The sequence below is a fragment of the Heptranchias perlo genome, chromosome 28, assembly GCF_035084215.1.
Source record: "Heptranchias perlo isolate sHepPer1 chromosome 28, sHepPer1.hap1, whole genome shotgun sequence".
Classification (NCBI taxonomy): domain Eukaryota; kingdom Metazoa; phylum Chordata; class Chondrichthyes; order Hexanchiformes; family Hexanchidae; genus Heptranchias; species Heptranchias perlo.
In genome coordinates this window covers 26955103-26970542 of record NC_090352.1, presented here as the reverse complement: position 1 = coordinate 26970542, position 15440 = coordinate 26955103, and the positions used below count along the sequence as shown (strand labels likewise).

The 15440-nt window shown below is 42.2% G+C and overlaps 1 protein-coding gene across 3 annotated transcripts in view; it reads right to left on the bottom strand.

The window, feature by feature from the left end:
* Positions 1–5511, bottom strand: part of LOC137344962 (coronin-6-like) — a 212250-nt gene extending 206739 nt beyond the window's left edge. For 2 of the 3 annotated variants that reach the window (XM_068008265.1, XM_068008263.1), the window contains exon 1: positions 4217–4295. The gene's annotated coding sequence lies outside the window, so the exon portion shown is untranslated. Of the gene's footprint in view, positions 1–4216; positions 4296–5440 lie in introns of those variants that run through there. The other variant, XM_068008264.1, reaches the window with a different exon arrangement.
* Between the last annotated feature and the right edge of the window lie 9929 nt (positions 5512–15440).

Genomic DNA, 15440 nt, shown 5'->3' with positions numbered 1-15440 from the left:
ATTCACTATTAGCAAAAAGTGAGGAAAAGCTAACTCATTTTGCTCTTTTAGGTTCGTTAATGATGAACCAACTGCACTGTCAAACCTGGAGTTAATGAGTTTTAAAAAAAGGATTTGAAGTATCATCAGGATAGTGAAAGAAATAGTACAAAGGAATCTTCTACCCAATAGGAGGAGCACAAAAAGAAAAAGTCTTGCATTTACGCAGCACCTTTCATGACCTCAGGACATCCCAAAGCATTTTACAGTCAATGAAGTACTTTTGGAGTGTAGTCACTGATGTAATGTAGGAAACACGACAGCCAATTTGCACACAGCAAGCTCCCACAGCAATGTGATAATGACAAGACAATCTGTTTTAGTGATGTTGGTTGAGGGGTAAATGTTGACCAGGCCACTGAGGAGAACTCCCCTGCTCTTCTTCAAACTAGTGTCATTGGATCTTTTATGTCCACCGGAGGGGCTGAGGGGCCTCGGTTTAACGTCTCATCTGAAAGACAGCATCTCTGACAGTGCAGCACTCCCTCAGCACTGCACTGAAGTGGCAGGCTGGATTTTGTGCTCAAGTCTCTGGAGTGGGACTTGAACCCACAACTTCTGACTCAGAGGCAAGAGTGCTACCAACTGAGCCAGAAGACAGGCACAGCATAGTACCATTGGAGGGTATATTGCTGCTGGGCAGGAGGACAGGGCAGCCTGGGAGGGGATAGGAAGTGCACAACTCACATCAAGTGCCTCAACAGATTGAGTTACCTGGGTACAGCAAAGAAGTAATCCATAAGGAGACTCAGGCTCACCAGAGTGAAGATGCAGCCCCTTTGCAACAAAAGACCTGAAGACCATCCATCCCATACTACCAGTGGCTGTGAAGGTCACTGCTGCCTTCAATTTTTATGCTACAGGGACAACAAAGGAATGCTATATAGAATGAGTTTTTTTGACCATATGATCCTGTACCTGTTGCATGCTATGCCTTCTTGTTTTGCACCAATTTAGCCTTTAAACATAAAGGTAGTGGGGATTGAGATAGGATTATTTAGTGTATCCTAGGGTGACACTTCAGTGCAAATTCCCGATTATTCACCCCAACCCCATCATGGCACGTATAATGTAATAGCTGTAACCCTGCTATTTTCACTTCTACTACCTTACTTCACACATTGTTGCTAACACAGTATCAGCAGGACATATTTTGTACACATCTTAAAAACTATGACTTTCCTCCATGCCCATATTTAGCTGGAGTTGCTATTTGACAACAATATCCAAGCCTTCTTTAAATTGTGCAATTTCTTCGACCTCCCACCAGGCGTTCGGAGCGGTGACAAAGATCTGATTATAGTGCTCCATTATAGACATTACCAATAGATACCAGGCTCGATCACATAAAATCCTTAGGCAAAGATTTAGGCTATATACTAGGAAGTATGTCTTTTCATAGAATCAATGCTCTCCGGAACAGATCACTGAAGCATGTGGCACGAATGAATTCACTGCAGTCCCTCAAAAGGAAGCTGGGCAAGATCCTGAGAGAAGAGTATTTTTCCCATTTATAGAGGGTAAGTTGGGACTACAAGGATTTGAGTTACTGCGATTTCCTGAAGCTTTACTCAATTGCCTTAAGCAGTCAGAGAGGAATTTCCCAGAGTTTTTCCTAAATTGGCCTCAGGTTCTTTTTTGGCATCTCTCAAGAACTGGCAAGATTGGGAGAGGTCACTGGTGTACATAGCTGATTTATGTCTGGATGGGGCAGCTTTAATGGATCAGATGGTCTTTTCCACTCCTCCTTTTGATATGTTTGAATGATATTAAACCAAGCTTTTCTCTGTTTTGTTGGGCAATAATCTAATGTTGTGCACTCCATTGCTACATTAATATACTAACATTATACTTATTAAGTGCCTCATTAGATGCTTCAGAAACATCTAAGGATCATTAGTGCAAGTACGTCATGGCTAGCAATTTCTTCAATACTGCTAATGAAATCTCATTCTCTGGAATCACGTTTAAAAACAGTGCATTCCCACAATTCCATTTGCAAGGTGTAAATTGGAATGAAAATGGGTATTTCCCCCATTTGTAAAAATAAGGGAAATCTAACCCCAATTGTCATGTTACTGTCCTCGATTAAATTTGGGGGAGGTAGGGGGCAAGGAACTGTACAGCAAAAGTTCAAATGGCAGATGGACCAGCTGCCATTATTTTGACACCGTTCCAGCAAATGATTGACTTTTTGATGCACGTTGCAGGAAGAGAGGGGACTCCATAAAAACACAGCAAATAAGGGTAGTTTTCTGACTTTGGTCTGACGGCAGGGAGCCTTGGACATGGGGCAGCAAGTATCAGATATTCAGGCGCACGCCACACTTGATTTTCCTACTATTTAAATTGATGGTGGATAAATTGTGCATTTCGCACAATATGCACCATCAGTGGGCAATGATTTGTGCCAATAGCAGTAAGAAATTTACCCCATAGTGTCAGCTTGATTCAGTTAGTAGCATGCTCACCGGTGAGTCAGACAGTGTTGGTTCATGCCCTAGTCCAGTTCTGGAGCACCTTACGTAGGCTGTCACTCCAGTGCAGTACTGAGGGAGTGCTGCAGTGCCACAGGTGCAATCCTTTGGTTGAGACATTAAACCTAGTCTGCCTGTTCCAGGCCCCATCTATCTATTCTAGTGGTTCAGGCGATCCATTGCACTATTCAAAGAACAACCACTACCAAAAATAAATTAACTGGTCATTTGTCTCGTTGCTCTTTGTGACATCTTGCTGCTCACATAACAATCAGTGAACTTTAAAATAATTAACTGTATGCAGAAGGTAGAGACATTTCTAAGCAGTGTTTTATAAATGGAAGTTTCTCTTTTACCACCTCTTCTGTCAAGATATAGTTAAAGGGGAATTCCAGGTCTGATAAATGGGACAATCAACAAGCTTTAACTATTATAATTTTAGAAAATTATATATACTTTGGTATTCAGCCAGCCCCAATATTGCAATGCCCCTTTCATCCAGTCACTCCTCTGAAAGTGTAACCTTGTTTCACCATTAAAAGGTCATTGTTAGACCCTCAACCTTGGCGACTTGGATGAAAAGCTTTACTGGTTACAAGTTAGAAGTTAGGATCAAACAGATCAATATTCTGGTGGTTTACATGTCGCACTGAAATACAGCAAGGGCCAGTGAACATAACATTTTCATTTATTTTACCAGCATTTCATATTAAAATTCACTTCAAGTGATTGGCCGGGTATTCATTCGGAGGATCATTTATGTAAAAAAATGAATGGGAGGAGCTAAACTATTGAGATAAAAATATTGAGTGAACATCACGAAATGTTGCACACACCTAAACGCTACACTGATGACTACGATAGAATGTCTGTTAATTGGAATAGTTCTGTGGTGTGTTTCACGTCAATTACCATTTTATCCGTCCAACCTTGTAACGAGATTTTTAAGTATATTTCAGCAAGACAATGTGTACGATTGGTGTTCGATATGTAGAGCCAGCCAGTCACCTGCCAAGGCTGCGGTGCTGATATTTATTTTCCTTCACTGGATTTTTGCACAAAAAAATCCCAAACAAAAACGGGGGGGGGGGGTATTACAAGTCATTTTGCGACATCCACTTCCCCCAGAATTGACACAGTTGCTGCTCAAAGCGACTGACAGCTGGGTTCAACTTGCTGTTTATACTCTGTTGCTAAAAATTGAACACGACAGCGCACATCAAACCATAACATAAAGCGGTTACGTGACCAACTATATAGCGGGAAATGCCCCCAAAACATCGGACTCGAGCTTCTCCGTTTTTGGGGGGTCAATGAATTCATTAAATAATAATCATTTGAAACGAATCTCCGCTATCACTTTAGGTGAAAGCGTCTCGTCCCCCCCTCCAGTGGAGAGATGACACAGAGGTCAGCTTCCAAATATAGAAAAAAAATCATTCCAGCGCAGGTCCTGTGATCGCACAGACCCGGGGCACCAGTTTTCAAACAATAAACTGTGTAATAAAAACACTAAAAAGATACTACATTATGCTGCCTGAGATTTTAAATGAACGTTAGATCTCAGCCTGAATAGAATTCGATGTGAGATGGGATAAATTTGTGTGTGTGTGTTATTTGAGAAAGGTCACTAAATGACGATCAAGAGGGAGGGGGTCTTAAAACAGGGGGGAGGCAAAAAAAAAAGAGATTGCACTTACCAAAGTGAGAAGGAGACGTAGTGGTCTGTAGAATTGCAAGGAAGGGTTTGGTCCAGGAGCTGTACCCAGCCGCAGATAGAGGGGAGGGAGAGAGAGAGAGAACGGAAAATGACGAGGAGACTCGGCTGAAGTGTGTCGGAGAATTAAATATGCAGAGGGCGTGAGAGAGCCCCGAGCTGTGAGTGTGTGCGACCAAACCTGGCTCAGAAGGGGGCAGAGCAACTGATCAACCGAGCATCCCTTTAATTAAAAAAAATATAAACACCTCCGCCCTAAACCAAACCAGAACCCGCGTGTCAAACTCCCCCCAAAATATTGGTTTAAAATAAAGGAGTGGAAATAGATGGAATGGGGACGGGCAGGTTGTTGGGGAAATGAGAGCCACCTCACAAAGACCGCAGCGATACTGCGTAGATTGCTTTAAACACACCGGGAAGGTTGTTTAATTGTATCTTAGACCCTGCGAAGGACATTAATGGTTTTACAACACAGACATATCCCGTTCAATTGGACTATAAACACACATTTATCAAGTCCGGGGCTTCTAATATGCAGAAGTCCGCAATGACCAGGGATAGACGCATCTAATAAGCAATTTATAGATTCCACACTTCTGTTTAAAAACTAAATGAAAGACAGAATTAAAAGGTTCAATATCATTGTATTGAGACGTTTCTCAGTAGGTTCAGTTCCTGGTCTAAAGCTGACGAGGTTGTCAGGTTGTGGTCGCCGCAATCACCGGCCAGATCTGAAGCTATGCCTTTTTTTAAAACCAAAAAAAGTAAGATTTCGGCGTTTTTAGTTTATTTTGAATACGCAAGTGGCAAGGGAGAGTGACGGTGCAGCAATCCGCATCACCCGTCACATCACTGTTTGTATTGTAAAAACAGCTCGCAGTTACCCGCCCATTCACTTTAATGAAAGGAAAATTGCGAACTGACCACTATATCTATCATACTTAAGGCATAAAATGTGCAAATTTCACTTTTATTTTGCTTGATTTGTTCCAATTTCATTTAATAAATGGCAACAATTCAAAACCCTGTAACTATGACCAGTGAGCAAAATCTACCAATTAAAAAAACTGAACCCATCAATTTTTTTCAGAAATCTATCACCTGCCATTTTTTCTTTTTCAAGTTCAAAATAACATAAAACATTATATTCTTCACAATGCCATGATTTAAGTAACCTATGAAATTGTCTTTTGTGGTTTTTCAGTACCTTTGTTAATATTCTTACTCTGAGGCTCCGGCCGCTCTCAGAAGCCGAGAATTGCTACTTTTCCAGAGGTCCCATTCTTTCAGTGAGGGAGTAACTAATTACACTTGTTCCTACAATTCCCAGGATTCAACAGTCTGAGAGTGTGCAGTGTGAAGAATTTTCCAGCATGCATCAGTATGATTCTCTTAGTGCAATTGGAAGTATGTCTTGCTGGAGATGTACCCCAGTAGGGTTGCCAACCCTCCAGGATTGTCCTGGAGTCTCCAGGAATTGAAGAAATATTGGAGATGAGGAAACAGGGCTGTTTCACCAATAGTTAAGACTAATCCAATTGGGTAACAAAGAGTTTGTTCCCTTTCCAATTGGCTGTTGGAAGGCAATGTACTTGGAGGATGGGCCAATGACGGGAGTGTGGGGGTGAGGTAGTTTATGGTGGGAGGTCATGTGATGAAACCTCCAGGAATACACCCAACCAGAATTGGCAACCCTACACCCCAGAAGCCCCTCTGTCTCTTTGGAAGCAACTGGAGTCTTTTTTCAAAAAAAAGAAGCCTGCTCTCTGCTTGCCTGGAGTACTAATTCTGCCCTATCCCCTGCTCACCCAACTCCTTCCTGGCATTGCCTGACCTTGCCCACCTTGCACTATCATGCCCTATTTCCTTCTTGCCCTGGCCCACCTCCTGCCCATAGTAATGCTCATTCCCAGCCCGTGTGGCTTTTGGCTCCAACCCACTCCCAGTCTGTCAGATTGTTTCATAGCTGGAATGTTGGTTTTCAGCATGATACGTGGATTTGCCAACTGTATTCAAAACTAGGATTGCAACGGGATCTTGATAAATTGGGCCAGTGGGCCGATGAATGGCAGATAGAGTTTAATTTAGATAAATGTGAGGTGATGCATTTTGGTAGATCGAATCGGGCCAGGACCTACTCCGTTAATGGTAGGGCGTTGGGGAGAGTTATAGAACAAAGAGATCTAGGAGTACAGGTTCATAGCTCCTTGAAAGTGGAGTCACAGGTGGATAGGGTGGTGAAGAAGGCATTCAGCATGCTTGGTTTCATTGGTCAGAACATTGAATACAGGAGTTGGGATGTCTTGTTGAAGTTGTACAAGACATTAGTAAGGCCACACTTGGAATACTGTGTACAGTTCTGGTCACCCTATTATAGAAAGGATATTATTAAACTAGAAAGAGTGCAGAAAAGATTTACTAGGATGCTACCGGGACTTGATGGTTTGACTTATAGGGAGAGGTTAGATAGACTGGGACTTTTTTCCCTGGAGAGTAGGAGGTTAAGGGGTGATCTTATTGAAGTCTATAAAATAATGAGGGGCATAGATAAGGTCGATAGTCAAAATCTTTTCCCAAAGATAGGGGAGTCTATAACGAGGGGGCATAGATTTAAGGTGAAAGGGGAGAGATACAAAAGGGTCCAGAGGGGCAATTTTTTCACTCAAAGGGTGGTGAGTGTCTGGAACGAGCTGCCAGAGGCAGTAGTAGAGGCGGGTACAATTTTGTCTTTTAAAAAGCATTTGGACAGTTACATGGGTAAGATGGGTATAGAGGGATATGGGCCAAGTGCAGGCAATTGGGACTAGCTTAGTTCTATGATTCTATGATTCTATAATCAGCAGATTCCAAGACCACCTTTCCACTGCTGCCGGACTTTGGAACTCTTTGGCACTTTTCCCCAGGGCAGGACTGGAACCAATTTCCTAGGGGGAGTGTTTGCTAGTGCTGTTGGGGAGGGTTTAAACTAATGTGGCAGGGGGATGGGAACCGATGCAGGAAGTCAGTGGGAAGTAAAGTGGTGACAGAAACAAAAGGCAGTAAGGGAGAGTGTACAGAACATGACCGGACAGATGGTCTGAGAAAGCAAGGCAAAGACCAAGGGAAGGCTAGATTAAACTGCATTTATTTCAATGCAAGAAGTCTGATGGGTAAGGCAGATGAACTCAGGGCATGGATGGGTACATGGGACTGGGATGTTATAGCTATTACTGAAACATGGCTAAGGGAGGGGCAGGACTGGCAGCTCAATGTTCCAGGGTATAGATGCTATAGGAAAGATAGAGCAGGAGATAAGAGAGGAGGAGGAGTTGGTTCTTGATTAGGGAGAACATCACGGCAGTAGTGAGAGGGGATATATCCGAGGGTTCGCCCACTGAGTCTATTTGGGTAGAACTGAAAAATAAGAAGGGAGAGATCACTTTGATAGGATTATACTACAGACCCCCAAATAGTCAACGGGAAATTGAGGAGGAAATATGTAAGGAGATTACAGACAGCTGCAAGAAAACTAGGGTGGTAATAGTAGGGGACTTTAACTTTCCCAACATTGACTGGGACAGCCATAGCATTAGGGGCTTGGATGGAGAGAAATTTGTTGAGTGTATTCAGGAGGAATTTCTCATTCAGTATGTGGATGGCCCGACTAGAGAGGGGGCAAAACTTGACCTCCTCTTGGGAAATAAGGAAGGGCAGGTGACAGAAGTGTTAGTGAGGGATCACTTTGGGACCAGTGATCATAATTCCATTGGTTTTAAGATAGCTATGGAGAATGATAGGTCTGGCCCAAAAGTTAAAATTCTAAATTGGGGAAAGGCCAATTTTGATGGCATTAGACAGGAACTTTCAGAAGTTGATTGGGAGAGTCTGTTGGAAGGCAAAGGGACGTCTGGTAAGTGGGAGGCTTTCAAAAGTGTGTTAACCAGGGTTCAGGGTAAGCACATTCCTTATAAAGTGAAGGGCAAGGCTGGTAGAAGTAGGGAACCTTGGATGACTCGGGAGATTGAGGCCCTAGTCAAAAAGAAGAAGGAGGCATATGACATGCATAGGCAGCTGGGATCAAGTGAATCCCTTGAAGAGTATAGAGATTGCTGGAGTTGAGTTAAGAGAGAAATCAGGAGGGCAAAAAGGGGACATGAGATTGCTTTGGCAGATAAGGCAAAGGAGAATCCAAAGAGCTTCTACAAATACATAAAGTGCAAAAGAGTAACTAGGGAGAGAGTAGGGCCTCTTAAGGATCAACAAGGTCATCTATGTGCGGAACCACAAGAGATGGGTGAGATCCTGAATGAATATTTCACATCGGTATTTACGGTTGAGAAAGGCATGGATGTTGGGGAACTTGGGGAAATAAATAGTGATGTCTTGAGGAGTGTACATATTACAGAGAGGGAGGTGCTGGAAGTCTTAACGCGCATCAAGGTAGATAAATCTCCGGGACCTGATGAAATGTATCCCAGGACGTTATGGGAGGTCAGGGAGGAAATTGCGGGTCCCCGAGCAGAGATATTTGAATCATCGACAGCTACAGGTGAGGTGCCTGAAGATTGGAGGGTAGCAAATGTTGTGCCTTTGTTTAAGAAGGGCGGCAGGGAAAAGCCTGGGAACTACAGACCGGTGAGCCTGACATCTGTAGTGGGTAAGTTGTTCGAGGGTATTCTGAGGGACAGGATCAACAGGCATTTGGAGAGGCAGGGACTAATTAGGAACAGTCAGCATGGTTTTGTGAGAGGAAAATCATGTCTCACGAATTTGATTGAGTTTTTTGAAGGGGTAACCAAGAAGATAGATGAGGGCTGTGCAGTAGATGTGGTCTACATGGACTTCAGCAAAGCCTTTGACAAGGTACCGCATGGTAGGTTGTTAAATAAGGTTGAATCTCACGGGATCCAAGGTGAGGTAGCCAATTGGATACAAAATTGGCTTGACGACAGAAGACAGAGGGTGGTTGTAGAGGGTTGTTTTTCAAACTGGAGGCCTGTGTCCAGCGGTGTGCCTCAGGGATCGGTGCTGGGTCCGCTGTTATTTGTTATTTATATTAATGATTTGGATGAGAATTTAGGAGGCATGGTTAGTAAGTTTGCAGATGACACCAAGATTGGTGGCATTGTGGACAGTGAAGAAGGTTATCTAGGATTGCAACGAGATCTTGATAAATTGGGCCAGTGGGCCGATGAATGGCAGATAGAGTTTAATTTAGATAAATGTGAGATGATGCATTTTGGTAGATCGAATCGGGCCAGGACCTACTCCATTAATGGTAGGGCGTTGGGGAGAGTTATAGAACAAAGAGATCTAGGAGTACAGGTTCATAGCTCCTTGAAAGTGGAGTCACAGGTGGGTAGGGTGGTGAAGAAGGCATTCGGCATGCTTGGTTTCATTGGTCAGAACATTGAATACAGGAGTTGAGATGTCTTGTTGAAGTTGTACAAGACATTAGTAAGGCCACACTTGGAATACTGTGTACAGTTCTGGTCACCCTATTATAGAAAGGATATTATTAAACTAGAAAGAGTGCAGAAAAGATTTACTAGGATGCTGCTGGGACTTGATGGTTTGACTTATAGGGAGAGGTTAGATAGACTGGGACTTTTTTCCCTGGAGAGTAGGAGGTTAAGGGGTGATCTTATTGAAGTCTATAAAATAATGAGGGGCATAGATAAGGTAGATAGTCAAAATCTTTTCCCAAAGGTAGGGGAGTCTATAACGAGGGGGCATAGATTTAAGGTGAGAGGGGAGAGATACAAAAGGGTCCAGAGGGGCAATTTTTTCACTCAAAGGGTGGTGAGTGTCTGGAACGAGCTGCCAGAGGCAGTAGTAGAGGCGGGTACAATTTTGTCTTTTAAAAAGCATTTGGACAGTTACATGGGTAAGATGGGTATAGACGGATATGGGCCAAGTGCAGGCAATTGGGACTAGCTTAGTGGTATAAACTGGGCGACATGGACATGTTGGGCCGAAGGGCCTGTTTCCATGTTGTAACTTCTATGATTCTATGATCTGACCGTAGGACCCCAACCCACAGTGCAGAAAGCCGCAAGCATCCACCCTCGTGCTGCCAGACCATGGGACCCCCCCCACCACACATAGTGCTGCCATACTCTAGGCCCAGCCCTTCCCCATGTTGCAGACTACAGGCCCTCCACCAGTACAAACAGACTCCAAAGGCCCTCGCCTATGCTTCCATTACAACCTGTCCCTCCTCCACATTTTATATATTATGTGTTTATATATATATAATCTAGATTTTATACATCTACAAATGTCACACATCCTTCACATTTCAAAGTGCTGCACTTTGTTATACGTACAAAACAGCCTTAAAAAAGAAAAAGGTAGTGTGCCAGTAATACAATGCTGTGTTCATCTGACCTGGAGCCACTAACTTACAAGCAAGTACAATTAACCACTATATGACCTCAGGTATTTATAAGCAGTTACAGTTGCCTGGATGTGTCTATTTAGGCCTCTTTTCCACAGGGAATACTTGAGTAATGGCCTTAAAAGTTCAAGCCAATTACCCACAGGTCCATATCACCAGTTAAGCATCACAATCAGACTCCAGGCCACACAGCAATGCACAGGGGATCTACCTGTATACAGTAAAGTGTTTTGTGGGCTTACCTAAATAGCCAGAGAGTGAATGGGACTACTGGGTGTGGTACTGAACCAAACAGGTCAGAAAGGTCCAGGGTTTGATCTGTCCTGAGTTAGCTCATTTCAGTCAGAGTAGCAGTGGAAATGCTACTGTTGGCCTTGGTGCTCTTGAGCTAGGGAAGGGTTCAATTCCAGATTGCTACCTGCTGAAGGCCACTGGAAAGTGTATGTTTGTAAATGCCAGCGAAGGACAGGCTTGGGCTTTGCTGTCATGCCAAGCGGAATTACCACCCTACCCCCCAACTGGTTGGTATTGCCAAGCAGAGGCTAAGTGAGAGGAAGGAAAAAAGGGAGGGAAGAGGGACTTGCATTTATATGATTTCAGGGCAATCCAAAGTGTTTTACAGCCCAAGTACTTTTGAATTGTAGTCACTGTTGTAATGTAGGAAAGACTCTGGACTTGTGCCCTGTCTTCCCAGGAAAAGTTCCATGTCTTTTTTTTGCTCCCAACAAGCATCATGGTCTTTTCCGGAGAAGTATGTTTCTTTACAGTTACCCCCAGCATTACCTCATCATTACTGTCACTTAATTAAAAAATAATTAACTGAAAAGGTTTAGCATAATCTAAGGAAGAACCCAACTCCTTGTCTCCTCAGTTGCCAAGTGACCAACAGCTCTTATTATGCAGATTTAATGTGGAAGCATATGTAAGCTAGCTTGATTTCAGTGGGTTGTCACATAATAAAAATAACTTTTGATCAATGCAATAGAGGCTATATATCTATTTGAATACACAATGGACACTGGGATGTGAAGGTTATTTCACTAGTAAATAAGATCGTCATAATCCATTCATTACTTTGTCACTGATGAGCTGTGAAGTGTTCCAGAATCACTGAGTAAATCGTTTGTTTCATTGCTCCTTTACTGCGTATCTTCTAAATCTTCTTTATTTCAATTTTTTTGACAGAGATGCTTAGTTTACTGCCACTGACACGGTCCTCTGTATAGTGTATATGTGGGTATTGTACTTCTGCAAAACAGAGTGCAGTATTCATTATTTTCCTTAATAACTTTTCTTATTGTTGGTGGATGTTGTTTGGGAATGGAAAAGGCAAATCTGGAATATCACTTTAAATTAAATGGCAAGAGTTGGACAAGAGGCCATAGATTCAAACTAGTAAAAAGTAAACTCAGGAATAATGTCAGGAAATTCTTCTTTTCACAAAGAGTGGTCAATGTGTGGAATAGACTTCCGGGAAGAGTGGTGGGGGCAGGAACCCTAAAATCTTTTAAGAAACAATTGGATGTTGGAAAGGGCGGGGTGGGGGTGGGATTTTCGAATCTTGAGCTATCCTGTGATTATCCTGATCTAATGTCATAAAATCAGAAACTGTCCCCTCTTTGTGTCACATGACACAGAGCTGCTCAGAAAAACTTGGCCATCCTAGCAGAAGATTATGCAAGACAGTGCAGGAAATTTCTGAAAAGATGTAGAATACTGAAACTAGGTATACATATTATAAAATGAAACTATATTTGAGAGTGTGTCCATCACTGCACTTAGTGGCTCAAGTGGATAATGATTACTTAGAAAGATTTAGCGAATTGTATTGAGGTACCAAGCAAAAAAAAAACCAGAGACTTCCCATGGCTCTTTCGATCTTGTACAGAAAGTGATGGTTAACTGTGGATTTGAATTTCAGCCTTGAACTGCTGGTCCAGTGTTTACTCCCTTTTTAATATATGCAGAGATGCAATGGATGACGATGCTCAAGAGCACGGTTATGGTACATTTTTTATGAACTGTCAGTGTCCCAAGTATTTTTCCTTCCATCAGCTTTATTGAGGCCATTAACTGCACTGTGCATATTATGAAATCTTAAATTTTGAAAGTGATGGTGAGGGGCTGGCTCCAGTGTACGCTGTGCCGAGCTGTAAACTACACGCAGTGAAAACACTGTCACACATGTAGTACTTGCTATTCAAACAGGATTGATAAAATGATAGAGAAAAGAAAGCAGCAAATGTCAATTTCACAGTTAAGAAAGAAATGCTGGATGACAGCGAGGAAATCTGTAGAGATTGTCTAGATGTAGGAACTGCTGATATGTTGAAATTGAAGAGAGATGACTATCCTTGGCTAAACGGTCTGAACAAGTAAATCGGATGTGAGACCTGCAGTGCGATATCAGTTTGTTCAAAAGTCTCAATGTCAAGTAAGTGGCAGCAATTTTGCATAATATACAATGGGTAAACCAGATCTAGTTAATTATGATCTTTGTGAAAGAAGGTATTGGAAAATACAAGCTCATTGCCTACGACACAACAGTCAAGACCCTAGAGGAAAATAAAAAGAAGAAATTATGGAAAGAGTTGTGCATCTGAATTAGATTCCACTACAAAGATTTTCTATACAATCTACCACCTGGACAAGAGCAATCACTGACATCCGACCATCCAGGACTAGTTAATCTGCAAGAATAAATAGACTAAATTTTGGAATTGGTTTAGGGTTGCAATATAGTGCCATAGAAATCAATGATCACATCGCCAAGCAGATGTGAAAGAAAATTTGCAGTCAGATTGAAGGAGTTCAAGGTAAGATATCAATCTTATTTGATGAATCTACATCTTTTTTTTATTGGTTCTCAGAACGTGGGTGATGTTGGGAAGGCTGATGGGTGATGTTGGGATAGCTACAACTATTGCCCATCCATAGTTGCCCTGAGAAGCTGCTGGTGGACCTTCTCATTGAACTAATGTAGTCTTTGTGGTGATGGTACTCCCACATTGGATTAGTTGAGGCGAATAGCATAGATGCCTTTAAGGGGAAGCTAGATAAACACATGAGGGAGAAAGGGATAGAAGATTATGCTGATAGGGTTAGATGAAGGGGGGTGAAAGGAGGCTCATGTGGAGCATAATCATCAGCATGGACCAGTTGGGTGAAATGGCCTGTTTCTGTGCTGTAAATTCTATGTTAACGGCTTAAGGAATTAAGGCTTAAGAAACGACAAAGAAGAAATGGTGATATATGCTCAAGTTAGAATGGTGTGTGATTTGGAGGGGAACTTGGAGGTGATGGTGTTCCCACAACATTACTTTACTTGTCCTTCTCGGTTATAGAGATAGCAGGGGAGAAATGTGCAGTTGAAGTAAACTTAATGAGTTGCTGCAATGCATCCTGTAGATCATACATACTGCAGACACAGTGGAGGAGAGGGGGAGTGGGGTGGATATTGAGTCCAATGGTGGGGAGGCTAATCAAGCCAACTGCTCTGTTCTGGATGGTATTGAGTTTCTTGACAGTTGTTGCAAGTGTTTAAGTATCCATCACACTCCTGACTTGAGCCTTGCAGGTAGTGGAGAGGCTTTGAGTGGTCACTCATCACAGAATACCCGGCCTCTGTTCTGCTCCTGCAGCCACAGTGTTGGTATGGCTGGTCCAGTTAGGACTGTGGTCAGAGGTGACTCCCAAGATGTTGATGGTGGAGAACCAAGCAATGGCAGTGCCTGCGAGCAATAGAACTGCTTCACTGCTACATAGTAGGTGTAATACTGACAAAATGAATGTTCTTCATTACATGCACTTGGACCCTTTGCAAATCCCGGACCAAAAATCATAAACTGTCAGAGAGCTTGCTTGAATGTCTTGATAATCATGGATTTGATGACGCATATGTGCAGAACAATTTAGTTGTATTTGGCAGTGATTGTGCTAGTGTATGTCAGATAGAATAGCAGCATTTTGCTAGCATCTTTGAAGTAAATAGCTAGACGTCATTACATGCCATTGATACATTCACAAGCCGGAATTAGCAGCTGGAGATGCTATTGATATGAATGGGTTCAATCACTTGCATACATTTACAGGTACATTTTGCAGTCTGTGAAGTCATTCAACTAAAATAGATTGTGAGAATGTGCTGCAGATCTAGATTTACTACTAAATAAAATTGGACATATATTAAGACCTAGATGGATTGTATGTTCATATATCACAGTGTAGGCTGTATGGGATAAATTTGATGCACTCCACGCCCGTTTCATTACTGCTTCAGAAAAGAGACAGTAAAGACTGAGCTACATACAAAAGAACATTGACAAGACTGCAGTCTCCTAAATTTATCGCAGGATTTAGAAATGAATGTGAGGTGTCCTTTATCAATTGTTTCTGCTTTCAGAGTTACTGCAAAAGCAAGAAAGCACATTTATGCATGCAGAGTAGCGACTGAGACGTGCAGTACAAAACATAGAGACAATGAAGATGAACTCAGGCACAAAGACACTGGCAGCAAAAATTGTATCTTTCAAAAAAAATGTAGCTTTAAAAATTCAACTGACAAGTGTCCGTTCAGTCTCTAATAGAAAACGTGTTGACTTCACCCAGCTTGATAAACTGCACAAGAGTTTGATTATTTTCTACTCTTGCGACAAGGAAATCATGGAGACAGTAAGCATTTTATTGCTGAGATAATGAGATGCTGCATCTACATTACTAACCACCAAATATGTTTATCGATTGTAGTGAGGAACAAGTGGAATCTTTGTGGAACAAGTGGAATCTTTGTATAAAAAGGTTTAAACTTGCTCTACAGATAATTTGAAAA